Source organism: Miniopterus natalensis, chromosome 6 (genome assembly GCF_054644295.1).
Source record: "Miniopterus natalensis isolate mMinNat1 chromosome 6, mMinNat1.hap1, whole genome shotgun sequence".
Lineage (NCBI taxonomy): Eukaryota > Metazoa > Chordata > Mammalia > Chiroptera > Miniopteridae > Miniopterus > Miniopterus natalensis.
The window spans coordinates 17,801,192-17,825,377 of record NC_142086.1 but is presented as its reverse complement, the minus strand read 5'-3'; the positions used below and the strand labels follow the sequence as shown (position 1 = coordinate 17,825,377).

Below are 24,186 nucleotides of genomic sequence, written 5' to 3'. Positions count from 1 at the left end.
ATACTTTCTCATCAACATCATTAAATAAGGTGAATTTTCCATGCCATGTGCTATGCTAAAGCTATAGACCACCATTTTCTTTTTTTTTCTTTTTTTTTTCCCAGCATACAGAACACTTTATTGCACTTACTCATTTACATGCCCATCTTCTCCAGGAAACTGAGGGTAGGAATCAAATATCACCATTTTATGAAAGTCAACAGTTAGTGAAGGAAAGAGGAGTGGAAAGAATAACGGAATGAGTGATAACTTTGCAATTGGTTTTTCTTTACTTGCTTGCTGGTATTTGACCTCATCCAACCTGTAGAAACACACATACATACTCATACTACAACTTTCCAGGGCACACCCAGCCCCCAAAACCTTTCTCCAAGTACTGGGCCACAGCCAGGGTCAAGTGATCATTAAAGGGTCCAGCCATGACCTGGATACCTAGAGGAAGGCCTTCGGCATTCAGACTCGGGACACTGGGTCACAGACAAACCCAGGGCACTGGAGATACCCCTGAAAGCAAAGCTGAAAGGCCTTGTCAGAGGAACTTGATGCTTGGGAGCCACTGTGGGATGGGAGGGATATAAGAAGATACCACCATCACCCAGCATCTCCACCAATTCTTTATGCAGGCTCTCTGCCATTGCCTTACACTTTTTGTATCTCTCACTGCTATATCTGAGCTTTTCTTCCAACAAGGCCAGTCCAATGGCTGGGATAGTGTGCACTGAGAGGCCTAGGCACCATTTCATCAATTCCCACAGAGGCTGATAGGCTTCCCATGGTCACTAAGTAGATCCACAAATTTCACAGGTTTTGTCCCTTTTCTGACATCACTGTGACCCATAACTGAAAAAAATACTTCATTTGCTTCAGTTTAACATGTTGAACTGAAGCTCCTAGCATATTTTCCAGGTGATCCACACCTTTTTCTGAGCCAGAATGAGATCTTGGTCCACTCTGGACATTAAAAATGAGCCATCATCATGTTCCATCCAGTAATATTTCAAGTCCTTTAAATGTATTTTTTCATCTAGTTTTAATTTTTTGATTCCAGGTCCTGCCATGACTCTCAGCATGGGGGCCAGGTCTTCAGCATGGTGGCACATTGGTCCAGCACACTGAAACAGCGCCTGGGCTCCCTTGGCCACAGGAAACTGACCCTCATTGGAGAGCACACCCAGGGAAGGTTTATGTCCAAATATGCCATTGAAAAATGCAGGCATTCAAATGCTGCCACCAATATCAGAGCCCACACCAATCACTGAGCATGTTGTGGCATCTGTTTTGGAAATGGCATTATGATTCACAAGGCCAGAAGAATTAGGCATTCCTTGCAGCTGGAAAGCTTCTTTGACTATCAAAGGGACCCCAAGGAAGGGCCATTTCTTTTCCAGGATGGCATCATCTTCCTGCTTCTCTGCAAGCTTTTTATCTACATCATGAACCTCTTTCTTAGCTGCCTCAAACCTGTACTTGACAATTCCATTGATCAGTGGGTTCACATCCACAATTCTGTTGATATAAGCCTGAATAACGTATATGCATTTCACCTTCCTCTGTCAGATCGGCTTGGCCAGCTGCACCCCTGAAAGCAGTAGTAATGATTCAGTCACAGGCGGTATGGTCATTGAGCCAAACTTGGGGCTGCCAAAGGCTTGAGCTGCTTGGCCTATTAGGAGACCACCATTATCTAAAACAATTAACTACTATCTTGGGGAAGAGTGGTCAAAAGCCACTAGGCCTTCAGAAATTTAATTGGGTGAGAAAGGTGACATTGTTATCTATAAGTTTTAGAAAAAAGTTTGTTCCTTGGAGATTTTTCTTAATGTTTCTATTGATTTTTAAAGAGAGAGGAGGGGAGAGGCATAGAGAGATGGAAACATCCATCGGCTGCCCCCTGCATGCCCCCTACTGGGTATGTGCCCTGACCAGGAATCAAACTGTGACCTCTTGGTTCATGGGTTGATGCTCAACCACTGTGCCACACCAGCTGGGCTGAATGTCACTGCCCTACTCACTCGTTATATAACCATGAGCTGACTACTTATACTTTCTTTGCGCCATACATCAACTGGGAATAATATGTACCTCACAAAATTCTCATAAAGATTCCATATGATAACAGTTATAAAGTGCCTCATATAGTAAATGCCTATTAAAAATTTTGTTCTCTCTTTTCATTTTTATTTATTTTCAATATGAACATTATTTTCTGATAATATCAAGTCAGTTTGCCGGCAGCCAATATTTAATCCTTCAGAGAAAGCTTTTTCTAGAGTCTGTATCCTGTAGATTGCATATCTTGCTCATAACCTTTCTTTGTCTTTTAAGAAACAAGGCTGGTAGCACTTGTTCATCTGTCTTATGTCTAGTTTTTTTCATGATTTTTAAAAATTCACCATTGTCCTTTTTCAGATCATTCTTAATATGACATTTAATAACTTGTCAAAAAGTTTTTGTCCTTTGAAATTATTTATTGACCGTCACTTGTGGTTGTTTATTTGACATGAAGTAACATTGGGATCATAACTGATAAAGCTGTCATTAATATTTTTATTTTCAATTTCTCTACCCTTTTTCTCCCATATGTAAAAAAAAAAAAATCAAGATAATATGAGTGTAATGTAGAATAAAAAGAAAAAATTTGGTTAATTTACACTTTTTAATCTCTTAGCACTTACTACTCCCTTTGTGAAATTATTTTTCAGTGATTATATTATTCATTATCTGCATGTTCTAATAAATATCTAAAATGTACTTACTCCCCTTCTTGTTCTATAAACCTTACAAATTCAAAAGTGAGCCTTTTTTTAATTTCTGATCTATGGTTAGGCAGTTAAGTGTTAAATATCATTATAAATCTGTTTTTTCAATTTCCAGTTCCTGTTTTCCTCCTCCAGTTTTCATCAATGGAGTTTTAATGTGAAAAGCTTGGATATTAATGTACAAGAACCACTACATTATTTTCTGTGCACATGAGAATGTGGTGAACGTATGGCCCACCCCTTCTCTCCTAACACGTTATATTAGACTTAAGCATGCTTCTCATAGTAAAGCAACTCACAAGGTTAATTCTCTAAAAGTGAAAGTCATTATTGAAAATTCCCCAACTCATTTCAGATCTAATATTTTTCTCTTCGAAAGTGTTTTTTTCTCTTTAATTTCTACTAAATGGCATTTGAAAATCCTGTAGCAGTATTTTGGTCTCGCTGGTATTTAAATAATGGATCACAAATCAAATGTATGGTATTTTTTGACAGAAGAAAATAAAATAAGTTCATTAATTTAGTTCACTACTTCCCATTTAAAACTTCTATTGTTTCTAACTCTAGATCAATGCACTAATATGGAAAATAAATCCAGATTAATAAAACCATGTGCTAATTTTGGTTAGTGACAATGCTGTTTATTTACTAAATTTTAGCCTCACTGGCAAATTTTACAGATATTAACACTTTATGATAATAACAGAGGTAATGATAGGAGTTGAGTCATGTTGACCATAGAAAGATATAGTGTGATGTTAGCCAGAGGGAAAGTGGGTGGGGGTTAGTTGGAGGTGGGCAAAGGGCAGCAAAGTGAAGACGGGGAGAGACTTTGCTTGGGGCCATGTGCACACAATGCAGTGTGCAGAAGATGTTTTGTTGAGTTGTACACTTGAAACCTGTATGGTTTTGTGAACCAATGTCACTCCAATAGATTCAATTAAAAATTTTTTTAAAAGAGAGAAGAAAAAAAAGATACATTGAAGCCCTAATGTAATTCAGAATGTGACCTTATTTGGAAACAGGGTCTTTGTAGATATAATCAGGTTTAGGTGAGTTTATTAGGGTGGGCCCTAATCCAGTATGACAGATGTCCTTATAAAAAAGAGGCGGGAGGGAATTTCACACAGACATGAACAGAGGAAAAGAATGAGAAGAAACATAGGGAGAATGCCATATAAGGTTGGAGTTACACAGCCAAGGGAAATTTGGGGCTACCAGAAGCTGAAAGAGGCAAAGAAGAACCCTTCCTCTGTAGGTTTCAGGGAGAGCATGCGCCTGCCAACACCTCGATTTTAGACTTTCAGCTTCAAGAACAGAGAGAGAATATATTTCTGTTGCTCTAAGCCACCCAGTTTTTGGTATTTTGTTATGGCAGCCTTAAGAAACTAATACAAGGGTAAAGCTAATACCAATCTCAAGTCACCAGATATAAATGACTACATAAATACAGCTTTGGAAGAGTTATTTTAAAAATATATCATTGCTTGCCATCATGGACCTTTATCATCATGGAGTATTTTGTTAACATAATAAAGAAATACTTTTTAGATGCTTCCATGTGTCTAGCACCATTATAGGTGCGTTACTTGTATTAATTTATTTAATTTTCACAACTATGCTTTGAAATAGTTATTAACATTATAATCCCTACTTTGAAGTATAGAGAAGTGAGGCAACTTTCCCAGATCACATCCCTCATACATGAGAAAATAAATACAAACACACAGTCAGCCCACAGAGCCCATGTTCTCAGTCATGACATAAGATGGCCTTCAGCTACTTTATTCACTCTGATTTCACCCCTCACCAATTAATTTCTCATTTTGTCAACCTTATAAAACATAGCTATTGTTACTTTACCAAAATCCTCTTTGTTTTACCATTGAAGGCAGCCAGAATTTTCAGTGTGGCACATGAAAGTTACAGGACTCCCCATGCCTGGCATAAACCTATATTTCAAAACACATCTCTAATCACATATGTGTTTAGTCATTAAAAGAAAGGAAATTACATAAGTGATGTTAGAAAACAATGAGATAATGTAGAAATGTCAGGACTTAGGTTCAGTGCAGGAAAACACAAGTGACAATAAGTCCTTGATATAAGGAATCAGGCAATGATAAGACACACAAGCATTCAAATGTTCATCTTGACCCCACTTACCCATCTTGTCTTTTCTCATCTTACTCTCCCTTTTTCACAGAACATATAGCACATACTTCTGAAATTTTAGAATGGTCGTGTTCTCTCTTATATCTTGGCATTTACATTTGCTGCTTTCCCTTCCTGTGCCCCTTTTCTGCCTGCCATCACCCTCCCTTCCTCACCTCCACTCTCCCATATACTGCTTTCATGAATAGCTTCTACTAGAATTCTACGGTTTAGTTTATTTATCTCTTGCTCTGAGAGGCCTTCTGTGATTGGTCTCCCATCACCTGGCCAGTCCAGAAGATGTGCTCCATCTCTGTTCAGTCATTAATCTTTAGCTTTCTTTTTTTAAATTAAATTTATTGGGGTGACATTAATTAACAAGATTATGTAGGTTTCATGTGTACAATTCTATGAGGCCTCATCAGTATATTTCATTTTGTATTTACCAACCAAAGTCAAATCCCCTTTTGTCACCATATATTCAAACCCCTTTACCTTTTATTACCTCTCCCCCACCCCCTTTGTTTCTGCTAACCACCAGACTGTTGTCTGTGTCTATGAGTTTTTGTTTGTTTCGTTTGTTCATTTGCTGCTTTCAGTTTTATATCCCACGTATGAGTGAAATCATATCGTTCTTGAGTGTTTCTGTCTGACTTATTTTGCTTAGCATGATATTCTAGAAATCCATCCATGTTGCCACAAATAGCAGTATTTCAGTATTTCATCTTTTCTTATGGTTGAGTAGTATCCCATTGTATATATGTATCACTTCTTTTTTTTTTTTAATCCTTACCCTAGGATATTTTTTCCATTGATTTTTAGAGAGAGTGCAAGGGAGAGAGAAGGGGAAGAGATAGAGAGAGAAAGAGAAATATCAATGTGAGAGAGACACATTGATTGGTTGCTTCAGGAATGCACCCAAACTGGGGCCTGACTGGGGCCAGGGTTTGAACCTGCAACCAAGTTACATGCCCTTGAACGGGAATCAAACTTGTGACCCTTTGGTCCATGGGCCAATGCCCTAACCACTAAGCCAAACTGGCCAGGGCTCACTTCTTCTTTATGCAATCATCTATCAAAGAACACTTCAGTTGTTTTCATGTCTTAGTCACCAGGAATAATGCTGTGATAAACATAGGGGTGTATCTATCAGCAAATAAACGTTTTCAAATTTTTTGGAGTTACCCTATGACCCAGAAGAGGGATTGATGGGCCATATGGTAACTCTATTCTTAATTTTTTGAGGAAATTCTATACTGTTTTCCATAGCAGCTGTACCAGTTTACATTCCCACCAGCGATGAATGAGAGTTCCATTTTCTGAACAACCTCCCAACACTTTCTATTACTTGTCTTGTCAGTAATAGCCACTCTAACAGGTGTTATCTCATTGTAGTTTTTATTTACATTTTCTTAATAGGTAGTGAAGTTTAGAACATTTTCATATATCTGTTGGCCATCTGTGCATTTTCTTTAGTTTTCATTGCATACTTTTATAATGGTCAGTTGGCTCGTCTGTATCTCCATTCTAAACTCCTTGAGAATAGCAACTGCATCACATTAGTCTTTGCCTACCTGGAGCACACACAATGACTGGAATCAGCGCAGTGTGTGTTTGATGGATTAATGAAGGCTGAAAACTAGAAAATCTGGGAGTGTATGTTGAAGAACAGGCATAGAAATATGCCAGGCCTATGGAAAGACCCGAAATCCACAGATGTATGTGGTGCTAAAGCTCTGGAATCAATGAATACTGGTACAAAAAGAGGTATACCTGCCAGCCAGTACCCAAAGGCACTGGCAAATGACATGGTTGGGAGCAGAGGACTGAGCACGTTGCATAGGCCAAAGCAGGCTTTTATCCAGACTCACTGGGGGAAGTATGAGAAAGCCAGTTGAGAAGAAGGGATCACAGTAGTATCTGAACCTGTGAAGACAGCAAGAAGAAAAAGAATTGCAAGCAGCAGGAGTCTGTTAATGCTGAAGGTAATATCATAGGCAGATGAATTAGAAGTGGAAAATTGCTACATCAAAAGGTTATACAAATCTTTGCTTAGAAAATTATTCAGGCCAGAGAATTCAGTTAGAAGATCTTAATAGGAAAACAGATGCAGCTGGAATTTTATAAAAAACTGATGACTATAGATGTGTGATTTAGACCCTAAAATTTTATGAAATTTCTACTACAGAAGAAATAAACTTCTATGTGATTAGCCAAGGTGATAATTTCCTTGAGGGTGGGCCTATAACTGTTTGACTCACCATTGTATCCACAGCCTAGCAACCTAAAGACACAGAGCAAATTCTTAGATAATAGAATGATGCATCTTTCACTAACATGCCGGACCAACATCTCTTCACTTTCTCCCTTCTCAGGGTCACCATTCATCTACTTGCCCAAGCAAAAAACTACAAATCATCTCTGGAGGAGCACTTTGAGTAGTCACGGCTTTGTTCTGTCCTTGGCATTTCTCCGCCACCTGCCTAACATCTTTGAGAACTAATACTGAGCAATGCTTTGAAGCAAGATTTCAAACTTAGCTGAGATGTACTAAAGTTTATGTCAACATATGCTCTAGATTTGGAGGACAGTGATACACTTGATAGAGAAATTATATAGATTAGTTTTCATTGTGTGCATTTTGATAGATTTTTAACTTCTAAATATAAGATGTTTCATGCTTTAATGAATTCTTCGCAAATTTTATATATCTATACCTATCTACATATATATTTATACATATATATAAAGAAGTACTTTAATAGAAAGCAGTGTCTTTAAGAAATTCTAAATGTATAAAATGGCCCCATACCTTTCTTTATAAGAAAGGAGGCTGAATAAATGGTGCTTGTTAATAATGTACCCCATTTCCAATGTAAGAATAACATTGTTTACCAAGAAGCAGTTAAGAGAGTAGGAGGCTCGGATTCACATTGCTGAAGAGTCAAAAAACCCACTGAAAATATCTATCATGTGCAAGAAAGAAAAATTCCTATCTGTTGAGAACAGAGAAGAATAAGTGAAGATGTATAATAAAGTGTTCTTTTAATGGTGAAAACTTAATGGGTCATTAATGTTTCTGGACACTAATTTCTAATGGGCAAACTGGAGTTTTTAGTTAGAATGATCCAATTTAGCTTCTCAAAGGCTGAGCTCCTATAGCCACAGTACAGGATCCACTTCTTGCTCTCAGACTCCACTGAAAGGTTTTAGCTTCTTAGAGACTTTTTTAAAGACAAACTATATGGTTATTTTAAGTTGTTGCTTTGAGGGAACTGAAGAAGTTAACATAGCCTCAGCCAGGTAACTCTCTGAGTTCCCAAATATTACTCATCTGGGAAACTTGCTACATGCTGCGGGACATGAGAGTGGCATTGTCTTGTCGCCTTAATTCCTAGAAATTCTGTACTGGGAATCCCATGGAATAAACTATGATGGAAGAAGTTAAACTACAAGGCTGGTCTTGTTCTCATTTAATTATATCGAACAACTGAAATCTCTCTAGGACTTGGTTTCTCTCACTTAATCAAGCCTTTATATCTAACTGACATCTTAACGTGATCACCTTGCAATAAGGAGCTCAGAGAGCCAAGGCAGCTCTTGATTCTGGAGGCAATGTCCTTTTCCCAGTTTCAACTTCAGTTCTATCTTTGAATCCTGAGTGAGTATTTCTCTGTTCTCAGGAATTCCCTTGGCTTTTATTCCTTGACCCACTTATCAAGTGTATCACTTTTTCTCCTAGTCCTCATGACTTCCATCAAGCCATGGGGATTTAGGGGAAGGTGTTTGATGACAGACAATTCACATGCCTTGTGGATCACAGTTTATTCGGTTCTAGTTCCACTCAAGTACTGAGCGTACTTTAACCCTTTGCGGTCGTATTAAATTTGGACATGGGTGTTGTACTGGTCGGAATTAAGAGCTTTCAGAGAAATTATGAACTGATACATGAATGAATAGAGTTAAGATTTGTACGGTTCCTTGCTATGGTGGCTGAGAGCAGACATACTACCGGAACGGTAAAAAAGCTTTGGTGGCTGAGAGTAGACAAACGACCACAAAGGGTTAATAAACTAAAACATTCCACAATTTGTATTCGAATGAGTACCTTATCAAGCAGATTCAAAGGACACGGTCCCTTTCCCTTAGGAAGAAATAGAGAAAGCCTTGATGTGGATTAGCCTGGAATTCAAACCATATTTATGAATGTATAATTCAGCTACTGCTTGATTTAAATGGTGTTGCTAGACTAGCCTGGGAAATGTTATCGTTTTTACTATTTTTTGTAGAGAAAATATTTTCCAATTTATGTATCGAACTCAGTGAAGTTTAAAAAAATAAATTTAATTTTTTAATTGCAATTGATATACAATATTATATTAGTTGCAGGTATACAACCCAGTGATTTAACTTATGAAATGATCATCTTGATAAATCTAATACCCATCTGATTCAAATATGGTGCCTGCTGGCTCTGTTGGGGGAGGTTCTCAGCAAAAGAACAATGGCCTCTTCCAGCATTTCTCTTTAGGAGAAAGCTGCCCATCCAGCTCTCATTTTGAAACCAAACAATTCATTTCCATGTGTCCCTGGTGCCTTTCCAGCTGCAGCCCAGCTCTGCAGCTCAGAGCAAGTGGGTCCGAGGTAATCCATGTACTGGCCCTGTAAGAGGATTGCCTGGTTTTCCAAAAGCCCTTCACCTAACTCACCACAATCCCCTCTGGTTTCCATAGCTGGGAGCTATGGGGACGTCTCTTCCCCAAACTGAAACCTGAGCTGGAGGACCTGGTGTGGGACTGGGACCCCTGGCTCCTCAGGGGGGACCTCTGAAGCCCAGATACCCCACATGGATGTGAGACCAGCCCATTCCTTGTCTCCACTCTTCCTACCAGTCTTAGTGTGGCTTCTTTCTATCCTTAGTTATAGGACTTCTGTTCAGCCAGATTTCAGGCAGTTCTGAATGATCCATAGTTTCGATGTGGTTGTGTGTGGATGTAAGTACCCCATTTACCTATGCTGCTATCTTGACCAGACCAACTCAATTAACCTTTAAAATAGAACTCATTTTTACACTGGAGTTTCAGTGCTGTGATTTCATTCCAATTGTACGTAAAATGTTTTTACTATAAAATTGAGTTAATGTATAAAATACTACTTTATGACATAATAAAGTTATTTTACTTACACCCCACCAAAAAAAGAATAATAGATTTACTCTTCCTCACACACTCTCCCAACATATTTATCAGTAAGAAAATCTTGTTGATTCTACTTCCAGAATTCAATTTAGTGAACCTATGTACTTTTCCCCATTAACACAAAGCTAGTTCAGGCCACTGCTGTCATTAGGTTGCACTCCTGTTAAATCCCCCCAACTATTTCTCTGCTTATATCTATTCTCCTAAAATCAACTCTCCAAATTATAACTATACTAATAAGTGTTCTGGGTTGAATTATGGTCCCCCCAAAGATATGTTTGAGGACTTACCCTTAATACCTATGAATGTAAACTTATTTAGAAATAATTAAGTTAATATGAAGTCATACAGGATTAGGATGGACTCTAATGTATGAACAGTGTCCTTATAAGATATGGGACTTTAGGCACAGAAACAAACAAACAGGGAAAATACCATGAGATGATTGAGAAATGACAGAGGCAGACACTGGGTGCATCTACAAGCCAAGGAACACCAAGGATTGACAGAAACCACCAGAAGATAGGAAAAGACAAGGAAGGACTCTTCTCTTGAGCCTTCAGAGAGAACATCACTCTAATAATTTCAAACATTTAGCCTCCAGAACTGTAATAATGCATTTCTGTTTTAAGTCACCCAGTTTGTAGTTATCTGCTATAGCAACCCTAGAAAATTAATACAATATGCAAAAACAAAAATTCCATCAAGTCACTCTATTGCTTAACATCTTTCTTTAACATTTGTCTTTTGATAGATTACAAACTAATTTGTATTCTAACTATTTGTACTCTAAAGGACCCCATGTGACCTGAATCCTGCCTAACTCTCTGGAGTAATCCTGATGATTTCGCTTCCCCAGGTTGCCACAGTTCAGTGATGTAGGACTTGTTAACTTTCCTCCAATTTGCCTCAGCTCCAGACTCTCGTGCACACTGCTCCTTCTGCCTGAGCACCCCTCTTTCTCTCCCTTCCTTTTCTCCAATTAACATGACAGATATTTTCTTCTTTCACAGCCTCATTCCTTAGGGAGGTTTCTCAAGATGTCTAAACTAGTTTAGGCTCATCTGCTATGAAACATACAGTAAAGATGTTATTCTAACTATTGCACTTTTTTTGTCCTCTGTAAACTCTCTATTCCCCAAGAGTCAGAGCAATATCTTTCTTGCATTTTCACTGTTTCTAGCATAATGCTTTGCACATTACTATGGTTTCCCTACTACCACTACCGGATCATAATTAACACCTACGATTTACTACTACTAATAATAAAGAGCTCTTATTTGTACCAGAAATTATACAAATAATGAATAAATATGTTACATCACTAAATGTTCTAATATAATAGTGACTTCTATTAAAAATCAATAAATAAAAGACAACAAGCCTAAAATTGTGTGACTTATGCTAAGTCCCACATTACTAAACTAAGGCTTTATTTCAGTTTTAGCTTTCCCAGAAATAGAATCTTAAACCAGTCAATCAGCCTGATCAACACTAGCTAGGTAATCTGCCTTATAGACTCCTACCACACCGCAAAAGGAAAGTAAGCTTGAGATAACCAACTCACTTTTTGCCTAGTGTCACTTTCTTGTCTCTGACCCCTTTTGCATATAACAGTCTTCCATTTTGTGCAGCTCCTCAGAGCTCCTTTCCATCTGTAGATTGGGTGCTGCCTGATTCAAACCAAGTTTTGCTGAAATAAGCTCTTAAAAATTTTAATATGGTTCAGTTTGTCTTTTAATGTTACATAAGAGTCACCATTAATTCTAAGCTATAGATGAGAAAAATGAATTTTAGAGTGGCTGAATTATTATCAAAGGCCACACTGCTCTGAAGTGATAGAATGAGAGCTCATTTCAGTTGTTTCTGACTTCAGAAGGCTATATTCTTAATGATTTTGCTCAATAAATATTTGTTGACGTTCCAACAGAGAGAGCAACACAAATAAAGGCCAGGTGTTGAAATTGACACACTTGTGTTTGAGGAAAAAGGAGACAGAGATTTAACTTTTAGTCATAAAATTAAAAGGAAACTTTTTGTATATAAAATCCAGATTAAGAAGCAAATTTAAAGAAGATAATTGAGACCTCATGATCCAGTGGACATGGTTTTTAGAAAGGTAGAGTAGGAGAACCAAATGTATATTAATTGCTGGTGAAATAAGGCCCTAACCTCTCCAAAGATAACAACCCAATATATTAACAAAATATAAACTGATTCAATCACATCAAATTTATAGTACCCTATGGGATTTAAAAAAAATACTCCCAAGTTTTGAGGGGAAGCACAAAGATGTGTGGAGTGTTGTGACATGTATGTTTTAAAATTTTGTGATGTGGCTGCTTAACTTAGATGATCACCATTGGCTAACTTTCTGAAAACAAGTAATGTGGGATGTACCATGAATAAAGCATTTTTTTTTATTATCTATATTTTAAATCCTTTAGTAAGATTTCCAATAAAGTTTTTAAGGTTTCTTAGTTTTTAAAAGTCACAGGAGAAAATTGGAATAAAATATATTACCCATTCCTTTTTATAGAATATAGACACTGCTTTGGGCAATGAAAGGTAATTAGCAGATAGTAATCTCTTTCTGTATATACTTTAGTAACAATGGGAAATGAGTTGCATCCTAATGCAAATGTTGATAATATAATTAAAGAGAATTTGTTGGAAGAACTTCCTTCCAACTTCTCAGCGAACTCAACGAGTACATGTGACTCAGTCAAGCTTTGGTGGGAGGAAGCAATAGCTTCTGATAATCCTTGCAGTGAAGAGATAAGTCACAATGACTTCAATGTGGAAGAAAAGTCACAGTGACTTCAAATACTGAACCTGAGACATGGTGATTAAGAGTTGATTTTGCAGTAAAAAAGGAAACAAAACAGAGAGGGAGAATTGACTGGCAGCAGACTATGACTGATGAGCTACACTTTAGTCATCATTTAGGTTCTAAATATATCTACATATTCACACAAGTATTAGTGTTCAGAAGAAAATGAAGAAAAAACAGAATTACAGATGTGAACATCATGGCAGTAGAGGTGCAGGACTGAAATGCTGAAGAAAGGCCATAACCAAAGAAAAACACTCAGGTGCCCTGGTTAAGAAATATTCATAGAAATCACAGAAATGTATCCTGTTTTCCAAGAAAATGGAGGAGAAGGAAACATAATGGACTTTACTCAACTTTGGGTAACCCCACAGCTAGTGTGTAATAATAAAAGAAGAGAGGAAATCAAGTATAAGTGATATCAAGAAATAGGAATAGAAGATATGCAAGAGAATTTGAAAGAAAAAGTGGTCACCAAGAGCAGATATTAAAAGTTGTCAAGAACAGTCCTGCTGACCTGGCTCAGCAGTTGAGCATTGACCTAGGATCCAGGAGATTAAGGTTCAATTCCAGGTCAGGGCACATGCCCAGGTTTCAGGCTTGATCCCCAATAGGGGACGTGCAGGAGGCAGCCAATCAATGACTCTCATCATTGATGTTTCTATCTCTCTCTCTCTTCCTTCCTCTCTCTCAGATCAATAAAAGACATTTTTTTTTTTTTTTTAAAGTTGTTAAGAACAAAGAAGACCAAGAACAGGGTCTTAGACTTAGCAAAATGTTGGTGTTCTTTGGGAAAGTAGTTTGGAGATGACAATAAAAATTTAAGTCAGCAAGCAGTGGAGTAAGCAGAGTATGACTGAGGAGAAACTGGAAGTAATGGATGTAGTATAAATGGGATTTAGTATAACAATTATACTTAAACCTATAAATACGGCTGATTTTGTTGTTTTCTCATATGGTGTTCTTCTGTATTTTTTAGGAAGTTCTACACAGATGATGGTAACATATATGCATGAGAGGTGTGTACAAACAATTATGCCAGGATCTGTGAAGAAAATTGTACAGGATACTGGTCCCAAACACTTGAAAACAGGAGCAAAATCAAAGCACAATTGTGTGGAAACATAAATTTAGGAATGAATTAAAAATAAATAAACATCTGATGCAAGAAATTTTATTTTACAGTTACAGAGAATTAAGTAAAGTCAAAGAAATGAGGAATGCAGGCATCTGGGGTGGGGATGGGGGTGGGTGGGAATTTTATATATATTAGACTGGAAAGGAAAAAGTAATACGAGCCCAGCTGGCATGGCTCAGCTGTTGAGCATCAACCTAGGATCCAGGAGATCAAAGTTTGATTCCTGGTCAGGGCACATGCCCCGGTTTCAGGTTCGATCCCCAGTAGGGGGCATGCAGGAGGCAGCCGATCAAAGACTCATCACTGATGTTTTTCTCTCTCTCCCTCTCCCTTCCCTTCCTCTCTCTGAAATCAATAAAGATACATTAAAAAAAAAAAAAAAAAGTAATAGGAATCACCTTGCAATCATATTAGGAAGACATACTAGAAAGAAATGAAGGACTTGCAGGAGGAAGGGTGACGTACAACTCATGAAAAGCTGAAAAGGTTATGAAAAGACTTGAGGGGCCCACACTTATCCTTTAGTTAAACTGAAACCTGTAGAAATGGTGATATGGTAAAATAGAAAGTTTATTAAAGATCATGTGCCTTCTTGAAGACACACTTATTTGGATAGCTTAACTGAAAAGAAACTAGAGTACTGGTGCTCAGACATTGATGTGCCTGAGGATCTCCCAGGATTCTTGTTAAAAATGCAGATTCTGGGCTCCAACCAGAGATTTTTATTTTTATTTTTCATTGATTTTAGATAGAGAGGAAGGGAGAGAGAAACATCAATGTGGGAGAGAAACAGCAATCGATTGCCTCCAGCTGGCACCCAGACCCACAACCTAGGTATGTGCCCTATCGGGAATTAGACCCATAACCTTTTGGTGTACAGACGACACTCCAACTGACTTAGCCACCTGGCCAGGGCACCAACCACAGATTTTCAATTGGGCACATGTGGTGTGCCCCAGGGAATTATCTCCCAGGTGATAAAGTGAGTCTCCTTCACACACTGAAAATATTATAAGGTCCAGGAAAAATTAAAATAATAATAAAATATGGGAATTAATTCCAATGAAAACAAATAAAGGAGTTAACTTTAGTCTGTAGCAAAGAAGGCTGGAGGATGATTTAACAACCGCTTCCATGTGTATTAAGTGTATGTATTACAGAAGAGTTGAGTAATTTTTCTCCATTTCCACTGTTGTCTACAAAAGGAGACTGACATGGATTAAAGTAAAAACTCAGTTACAAAGAAAGATTTCTTGACTTAAACAATGGTTACAGACTAGAACTGCCATGAAGGGCATTTTACAGCATCTATATTTCTGGTTTTTGTCTTGCTTAATAATAAAAATAATAACAATAATCACAAATACCTATCAGTTCTGGCTATTTCAGGGTGTTTCTTCACCAGTATTAGAAATAGGGTCATTGACCATAGGATATTTTAAGGTCTTCCCCTGTTCTATGCTAGAAACATTTAATAAGGATATATTGCTCTTTGAGTAGGCTATGCAAGAGTCATTAACTGTGACTAATATGCTATCCTCAAGATGTGCCAGAGCAGCCTCATTAATCACATCAAATTGCTGCTAAAGACATTTTGTGTATGAATGCGTATGTGTGTGTGTGTGCGTGTGTGCATGAGTGTGTGTTTGTGTGTGTGTGGTCATTTATTAAACTCCTTTGGAGTTATAGAGTAAAGATCATGAGAATTAGAAGGCACAGCCTGTCCATTTTTAACTTTTTATCTTTACCCCTAACTCATAAGGAGCAGTTCTGCATCCAGGCAGCTGTTCTCTTCAGCCAGCATTTGTAAATGTTAAGGGTAGAGTTGCTTGAGCAAACAGAGGGAGGAATTCCACCTGGTTCTCTCTCTGCTACAATGAAAGAGAAGCAGTCTGGTTTCTGCGGCCTCCCATGCTGTGATAAGCCGTAAAAAAGAGTGGCTAAAGTGACTACAGATGTTGTGTGAAATGGCCAGTATGTTTTCCACCTGTCTGTACTTGCCTAAGGGGTCAGGGACAATCAAATTAAAGCAGTATGCAAAATGTGACAGATGTTTGTCCTATTGAGATAAATCTGAGCAAGTTGCAGAAAGGAACAATAAATGTAATACATAAAACAAAACACAGGAACCACTTTAGAAGGTGTCCTGAGAATAGCAACATTTCTAAATAAAAGCCCATTACTTTATGCCCTTCCCTTCTAATTAGGCCCATAATTGGACACTTTATAGTACCTAGTGGAAGCATAATTAGTCATTCCTTTTATAGCAGTATAATTTGTTAGAAGTTAGATTGTCAAAGTCTAAGAAAGGGTCATTTTGGAGTTGTTTTTTCTCTCTCTTTCAGGCAACAAGTAATGATATCATGCATTGCCCATTTTGTTGGAAGAATTTGGGTGTTTCTCCATCAAGTTAATGTCCTTCGATCTAGCTCATGTTCATCTAGAAATATAGGAGGGTGGTCTGTGTCTCTGAGGCTAATGCCAGGTAATGAAACAGCCTTTCGATAACTTATTGACTGGAACGTTGCTAACATGTCAGGATCAGGGAAAATGGAGCTAGAAGTGACATTATGATTATATATGTCTTGAAACAAAACACTAATATGGAGCATTTTTCTTTTGTGTCACATCAGTTAGATGTCTCTGGTCAAATAAATGAAATATGTTCCTTGGCAACGTTCTTTTTTGGTCTTTGTCTTTCTTTTCTTATATTAAAATACTTTATGCTCTGAAATTTTAGCAACTGCCCCTGAAAATTATTAGGCTTAAAAAATATGAGTTGGCCAGCAAAGGCATAAAACCAATCAACCATTGGACATTAACTCTTTTGAAGGTTGTAAAACCTTACAAGACATGATGAAATAGCACTCATTGCATTTTGTGGAAAGAATAATCTGTTCCAATTCAAGTCATTTGTAAATACTTTCAGGGACATAATAGAGGGTTGTGTGTTTTCTACTTTAAGGCAAAAGACTCTTATGATTACTGGTGTATTTTGCTCCCTAATTTCATTGTCATAACGTGACACATGGGTCTGAATACAGGCAATTCACTTCTGGTCTCAGCTGCTGTCAACTGCGAGTTGATTTAGATGGCAACCTGTGTGGCTGTAGTGAAGGCCAATGGAAATTACATAAACCATTTTTCTTTCTCTACTGAGGTTTCCAAACTCTCAATCACAAGGCAAGTCAAGCACAGAAATCTAATTGAGATTGGGTGCCTGCTGCTTGGTGCAGCATTCCTCCTTCCTAATACAGAAGAAATATTTACTGTAGACCTCGGACTTTTTGTCAGAGTCATCCAATATTTGGTAATGTTTAAGCATTGATGGTACTGAAGAGGTCTTTCTCAAGAGAACACTGATATTTTCTAAAGTGACCTAACTGGCCTAATTGATCTGTCAGTGTATTTGTTGAGTGCTTGTTATGTGTCAGGCACTATACTACAACTAACTAAGCTTTATCCTTACCAAAATTCTGTTGCAGGGACTGTTAATAAATACTGGAGCTACCTGATCAATGGTGATTTGGAAAACAAGACATTCTAGTCTCTTTCATCCAATCTTTTAAAGAACAGGGTATATAGTGATTTCATCAGTGATCCTGTGAATGAAAGAAATGTACCCAGATGGTTCCAGGCTACTCCCAGTATTATTAGTGAACATCATGAGCATTTTGGGAAGTCAGGGTAGGTGGCCAAAAGAAAGCACAGAAATGGGAAACGAGGGTGCCTCAGGCTAAAGAGATGCTAAGGAATGATTGCTGTTTGTCTCATCAATCACATGATCACATGGCACATAGGAAAATGTACCTGCCAACGAAAATGAAATAGATGGACTAATTTAACAAGCACTAATCAACTAACTCAGGTAGAAATTTCAGTTAAATTGTGCTGATGTGTACATATTGACAATAGGTTCATTTCTAGGGCAGTTCAGGCATTAGGAGATTCCTTGGCTAATAAAATTGACTATTTTGTGTGTTCTTCATGTTTTAAAGAATAGACTTAAAACACATTTTGAAAGAATTGTAAAAGGACTGTATTTTTAAGAAAAAGAAAAAAATCTATCAAGATTTCTGGAATAATAGTAGATGGACTATTTACTCACAGTTTAGACCAAAACATTTTTTATAACTGTATTTTATGTATATAAATTTTGTGTTTTTTTTACTGTGCAGTTGGCTATTTACTTAGGCTATTATACTTACATATGTGCCACTTATTTCAACTATTAGAGGTAAATCCTTATGATGCAATTAAGAAATGTTATGTAAGTGGACTTTGGATAATCTGTGTGAAGATTTGTACAGCACACCCTGGCCAGGTGGCTCAGTTGGCTGGAATGTGATCCCATATAACAAAAGTTTGTGGGTTCGATTCCCAATCAGGGCACATATGGAAGGCAACATATTGATGTTTTTCTCACACTGTCTCTCTCTCTAAAAATTAATAAAAACATGTCCTCGGGTGAGGTTAAAAAAAGATTTTTATAGCATACTGGAAGTCAAGTTGTATACTCTAAATGCAGATAGCTCATACCCATCATAGAATTATAGAATTTTATACCTCAAAGAGATCTTAAGGATCATTTACAAAAATGCAATATATGCTCAATAAAAATTGTGGAATTTTTCACACATATTAAACCAAAAAGGTTAGAGATACATAGGACCATATGAAATACAGAATTAAATTTAAGTAGAATTTCCCTTGAATGCAAAAGTAATAATGTGTCTTCCTATATACAGTTAGTTCTAAATATATCACTGCCCTTTGCTTGCCTACCAGCCCTCATCCTTAGCCTTTTAAACAAAACTTAGGAGCACATGAAAATGTTCTTGAGTGGTGAGGTTAGGATTTTTTAACATAATAGTATTGTTGTTTTATTTATGGAAAAAATGATCCTCTATTTATAAAAGGGAAAGGATGATAGATTTAAAGCAAAGTCCAAGAAAAATACAAGAGAAATTAATAAAATTTATTTGTAGGCTGTAAGCAAAGTTGACTGCAAGGTATACCCCTTAAACATGGAAATAATTTAATAAATTGTACCTGGTAGGTTTGTTTGTTTTCTAAATATGTCTTTACTGATTTCAGCGAGAGGGAGGGGAAGGGAAAGAGAGAGATAGAAACATCAATGATGAGAGAGTCATTGATCTGCTGCCTCCTGCACTCCCCCCACCGAGGAGGAAGCCCGAGACCCGGGCATGTACCCTGACTGGGAATTGAACCCCGATCGCCTGGATCCTAGGTCGATGCTCAACTGCTGAACCACGCCGGCCTGGCTGCACCTGGTAGTTTTACTTTATAAATCAGAGCTGAGAGTTCCTAGACATGATCATAATCTGATTGGTAATATTTTAATATCTAAAGAATGTGTTCACTTTAGCTCTCTTTTGGTTGGTTTCCAAAGACCAAAGAAGAAGCAAAACTTCAAAAAAGAAATGTTCTTAACTTTTTCTGTCTAACTTTATAAAACTGAAAGCAACAAATGAACAAACAAGAAAAACAAACAAAAACTCATAGACACAGACAACAGTCTGGTGGTTCCAGGAGGAAAGGGGGTGGTAAAGGGTAAAGGGGGTCAAATATATAGTGAAAGAAGATCTGACTTTGGGCACACAATGCAATATACAGATCATGTATCATAAAAATGTACACTTGAAACCTATACAATATTATTAACCAACATTACCCCAATAGATTTAAAAATAATTTTTAAAAAACTATTAAAACTATAATGTTGTCAGGGCCTTATTTACAATGTTCATGAAAGAAGATGCCTTGCTAGGTGAATAATCGAGCGTGCTAGGTCAGTACTTAACAATCAAATTGATAAGTCCTGGGGATATAACGCACAGCATGTTGACGATGGTTACATAATGCTTATTGTATACTTGAGAAATAAAGAGATTCAAACATAGAAACACTTGCTAAGAGAAAAGATCTTAAGCATTCTCACCATCTGCATGCACAAAAAGTGGTAATTACGTGAGGTGATAGATATGTGAAACAGCCTTGGTGTCATTGCATAATGTGCATGCGTATCCAGCAGTCACATCATGCCCTGTGCACAGGTGCATTTTCACTTGCCACTGTATGTCTGAACAAGCCTAATGGAGGGGCTCCAGTCCTGGGGCGCCCCGCTCTTCCGAAAAAGCCACCCTGGGGGCCAGAGGGAAGGGACATACCTTTCCTACTTACAGAGGGGAAGGCCCAGGGGTCGGTCGCTTGTATCCACAGTGGGCCAGGGTGCCCTAAGGGCTCACCTGGCAGAGGGGACAGTCTGCTGCGGGCCAAGGGCACCAGGAGGGGGGAGGCTGGGAAGGCGCCTGGTGGCCGCGGGCCAGGCAGACACCACTCAATGGGGGGGGGGGGGGTCAGTCTGTACCCCCACAGGACCCCTGCGCAGCCAGGCAGGTAGCAGGGTGTCCCCCGGAGCAGGAAGGCAGCAGAAATAGAAGTGAAGGCATTACAACAGATGCCACAAAAATGCAAAGGACAATAAGAAACTACCATGAACAAATACATGCCAACAAGCTGGACCTTGACAAAATGAATAAATTCTCATAAACATACTACCTACCAAGTCTAAATCATGAAGAAATTAATCTGACCAGATTAATAACACCTAAGGAGATAGAAGCAGTTATTGAAATCCTCCCAACAAAGAAAGCCCAGGACCAGATAGCTTCCCTGGTGAATTCTACCAAATATTTAAAGGAGAAATAATACCAATCCTTTCAAACTACTCACAAAAAAAAAAAAAAAAAATGGAAGCAGAGAAAACACTCCCAAACTAATTTTATGAAGCCAACTTTAACCTGATATCCAAACCAGACAAGGACACTACAAGAAAAGAAAATTACAGGCCAATTTTCTTGATGAACATATACACAAAAAATTCATCAACAAAATATCAACAAACAGAATTAAAGATACATTAAAAAGATCAAACATCGTGATCAAGTGGATTTTATTTCAAGGTTGCAAAAAAATGTTTCAACATCCAAAAATCAATCAATGTGATGCATTTCATTAATGAAATGGAAAGTAAAATGTCATATAATCATCTCAATAGATGCAGAAAAAGAATATGACAATTTTCAACATCATTTTATAATAAACTCTCAACAAATTAAGAATAGAGGAAATGTACCTCAACATAATAAAGGGTATGTATCACAAGCCCACAGCTAACTAACATCATACTCGATGGTGAAAAGCTAAAAGCTTTTCCTCTAAAATCAGGTACAAGACAAGAATGCCCACTCTCACCGTTTGTATTCACCATGGTAACAGAAATTTTAGTCAACACAATTAGGCAAGAAAAAGAAATTAGAGACATCCGAATCAGAAAGGAACAAGTAAAACTGCCTGTTTGTAAATGATATAATATTATACGAAGAAAATCCTAAAGACTTCACACAAAAAAACTGTGAGAGCTAATAAACAAATTCAGTAAAGTTGCAGGATACAAAATTGATATATAAAAATCAGTTGTGTTTCTATCCACTAATAACACACTCTCAGGAAGAGAAATTAAGAAAACAATCCCAATTACAATTTCATCAAAAATAATAAAATAGCTATGAATAAATTTAACTAGGAGGGTAAAGGACCTACATCTATGGTGACTATAGTTGATCACACTGTATTGTATAATTGAAATTGGCTGAGGGTGGAACTTAAATATTTTTATCAACAGCAACAAAGAAAAATAAATATGTGAGGTGATGGATATATTAATTAACTAGATGATGGGAATTATATATATATATATATATAATTTCACCACTATGTATGCTTTAAATAGCTTACAATTTTATATATCAGTTATACCTCAATGAAGCTGAACTTTTAAGAACACAAGTTAAATTTCCAGAAATAATATTTTTAAATGACTATAATACATAAAAATGACACTAGAACAATGCTAGGGGTTAGGGGTACTTCATAGCTGAAAATCCATGTATAAATTTTGACTCCCTCAAAACTTACATGTCCCTTGGTATCCATTAGGGATTGGTTCCAGGACCCCTCACAGATACTCAAGTCCTCTATATAGAAAGGCATAGTCAGTGGACTCCCAACCATGGATTGGAAACAGGTATTTATTGAAAAAATCTGTGTGCGCAGGCCTGTGTAGTTCAAACCTGTGTGGTTCAAGGGTTAACTGTATTTAAATAAACAACTCTATTGATACAATTAGAGAAAAGACTGCCTCTGTAAAATAAAGATCACTTTAAAATTTATATATTATTCATAATTTTATAGTTATTTTGATTTTAAAATGTTTGCATCTAAAAATAGAAAAAATCTCCTTAGGGTTTTTTGTTTGTGTTTTGGGGGGGGCGGGGCTGTTTAACTACAGAAACACAGCTTTCAGAGAAATTGCAGGGTGAAGTGAGTGAGCACATAGAAAAAGATTTGTTACAGCTTGGGCATGTTTCCCTAAATGGTCAGTGGAATGACCCAGGTGTCCACCAGTTGTGGTGATAAAAATCTTGCTGTTGTATGATTTCTAGGAGGTGTGAAAATATGAGTGCAAGTAGAAGCAGCAATTAAAAAATATGTAAGACCGTTAGCCGAACAGACAAAATTGGCAGAGAAAAAATCATTTGTTCCCACAATGAATAAAAATAATTGAATGCTCCAGATTTTAGTACCAGCTCTCATCTGAGGCTATGTAGTAGACGGTATAAGTAAAAAGCAGGGACACAATGACAGCAAACAGTTGGCTGGAGGGGATGTAGCCAATAACTCAAGGCTAGGGGCAGAAACAGATCTCCTCTTTCACTTTATATATATATATGCACATACTGTGCTTTTAAAATTTTTCAACAAATTCACAGTTTTTGAGGCTAAAGACGCTGGGTATCTTAGCACCAGCAAAGATGAGCATCAGAAATTATTTGGAAATTCTTGACAAAGCTTAAGAATCAGAAATCTTGTCAGCTGTATTCATGGAAGGGAGTTAGTAGATATTTGGTATATACGTTTTGGATGAATAAATAGTTAAGCCATTCTAAAATACCCATATTACTGAGACTGTTAATCTCTTCTTTAATATTTTCCAACAAAGTTCTGGCAAATCCGCCTCAACTGCCGTGGGCTGTCATTTTTTTCCAAATGCTAAGAGTCGTGGCAACAGAATATTAAGACTAAGTTTGTAGGATCTCTGCTAGGACCTTAATCTTAAATCTTGCGAGATGCCCCATATCAATAAACTCTGGCTTTTCCGGCCTTATATTTCACTCCCATCCTCCATCATAGCCTAAGGCTTTTAATGTTCAGTTTCCAGCGTGGCCTCCCGTCCTTACTGTATGTATTACACAGATTCTGTCACATATTGGTAAATGATCCCTGTCTTCCTGACATACCCGCCTCGAAAGCCTTATGGCAAGCCTCAGTTCTATTTCTCCTCCAACTGGGCCCCGACCTCCGCACAGCAGCCTTGCCAGGCTGTAGGTGCAGCTCGCCCTGTCCTGCTGCCTGAAGTCTGCCCTCCCACTGTTGGAAGAGAGTGTCTATGTATCATGCCAAAGACTGAGCTGACAGTTGGCTGCCTCAGGCCTGTCACTTTTATCCTACAAAGCTTCTATCACAGTTACCAATGCTAGTTGGTGCCATGTCCTTATACAGTGGCACTTTGGCTTTCTAATGTGATCTGTTCTGGAGACCCTTTGAGTTCTGAAATGGTTGAAAACCGAGGGATCCACAGCTGACAGCTAGGCCTCAGGGTCTTGCCCTCAGCGGGAGCCATGTGGCATGTTTGACTTCCAAGGCGTGTTCGAAAACCGAAGCATCACTTCTGGCTTTACGGTGCTCGTAACCCGAAATGTTCATGAACAGAGACGGTCAAAAGCCAAGGTGCCACTGTAATTATAAGGACCCTGTATTTCCCAAGATCTAGAGGAAGGAGAGTCTGAACTAAGGCCTCTCCTTCCCCTGAAATCCATCCCAATTCACCACAGGTGAGAATTTTAGCATAAGAGAAGTTATAACCACACAGCTTACCACCAGTAATAGGACCCCTGTTGCCATCTGGCTGGCTACTAATCCAGTTCCAGTCTTGTTTCGAGGGTCTGCTTCTATGACCAT

The 24,186-nt window shown here is 37.8% G+C and overlaps 1 pseudogene; it reads right to left on the bottom strand.

The window, feature by feature from the left end:
- Nucleotides 1–328: 328 nt before the first annotated feature.
- LOC107528590 (fatty-acid amide hydrolase 2 pseudogene) lies at nt 329–24,186 on the bottom strand (annotated as a pseudogene).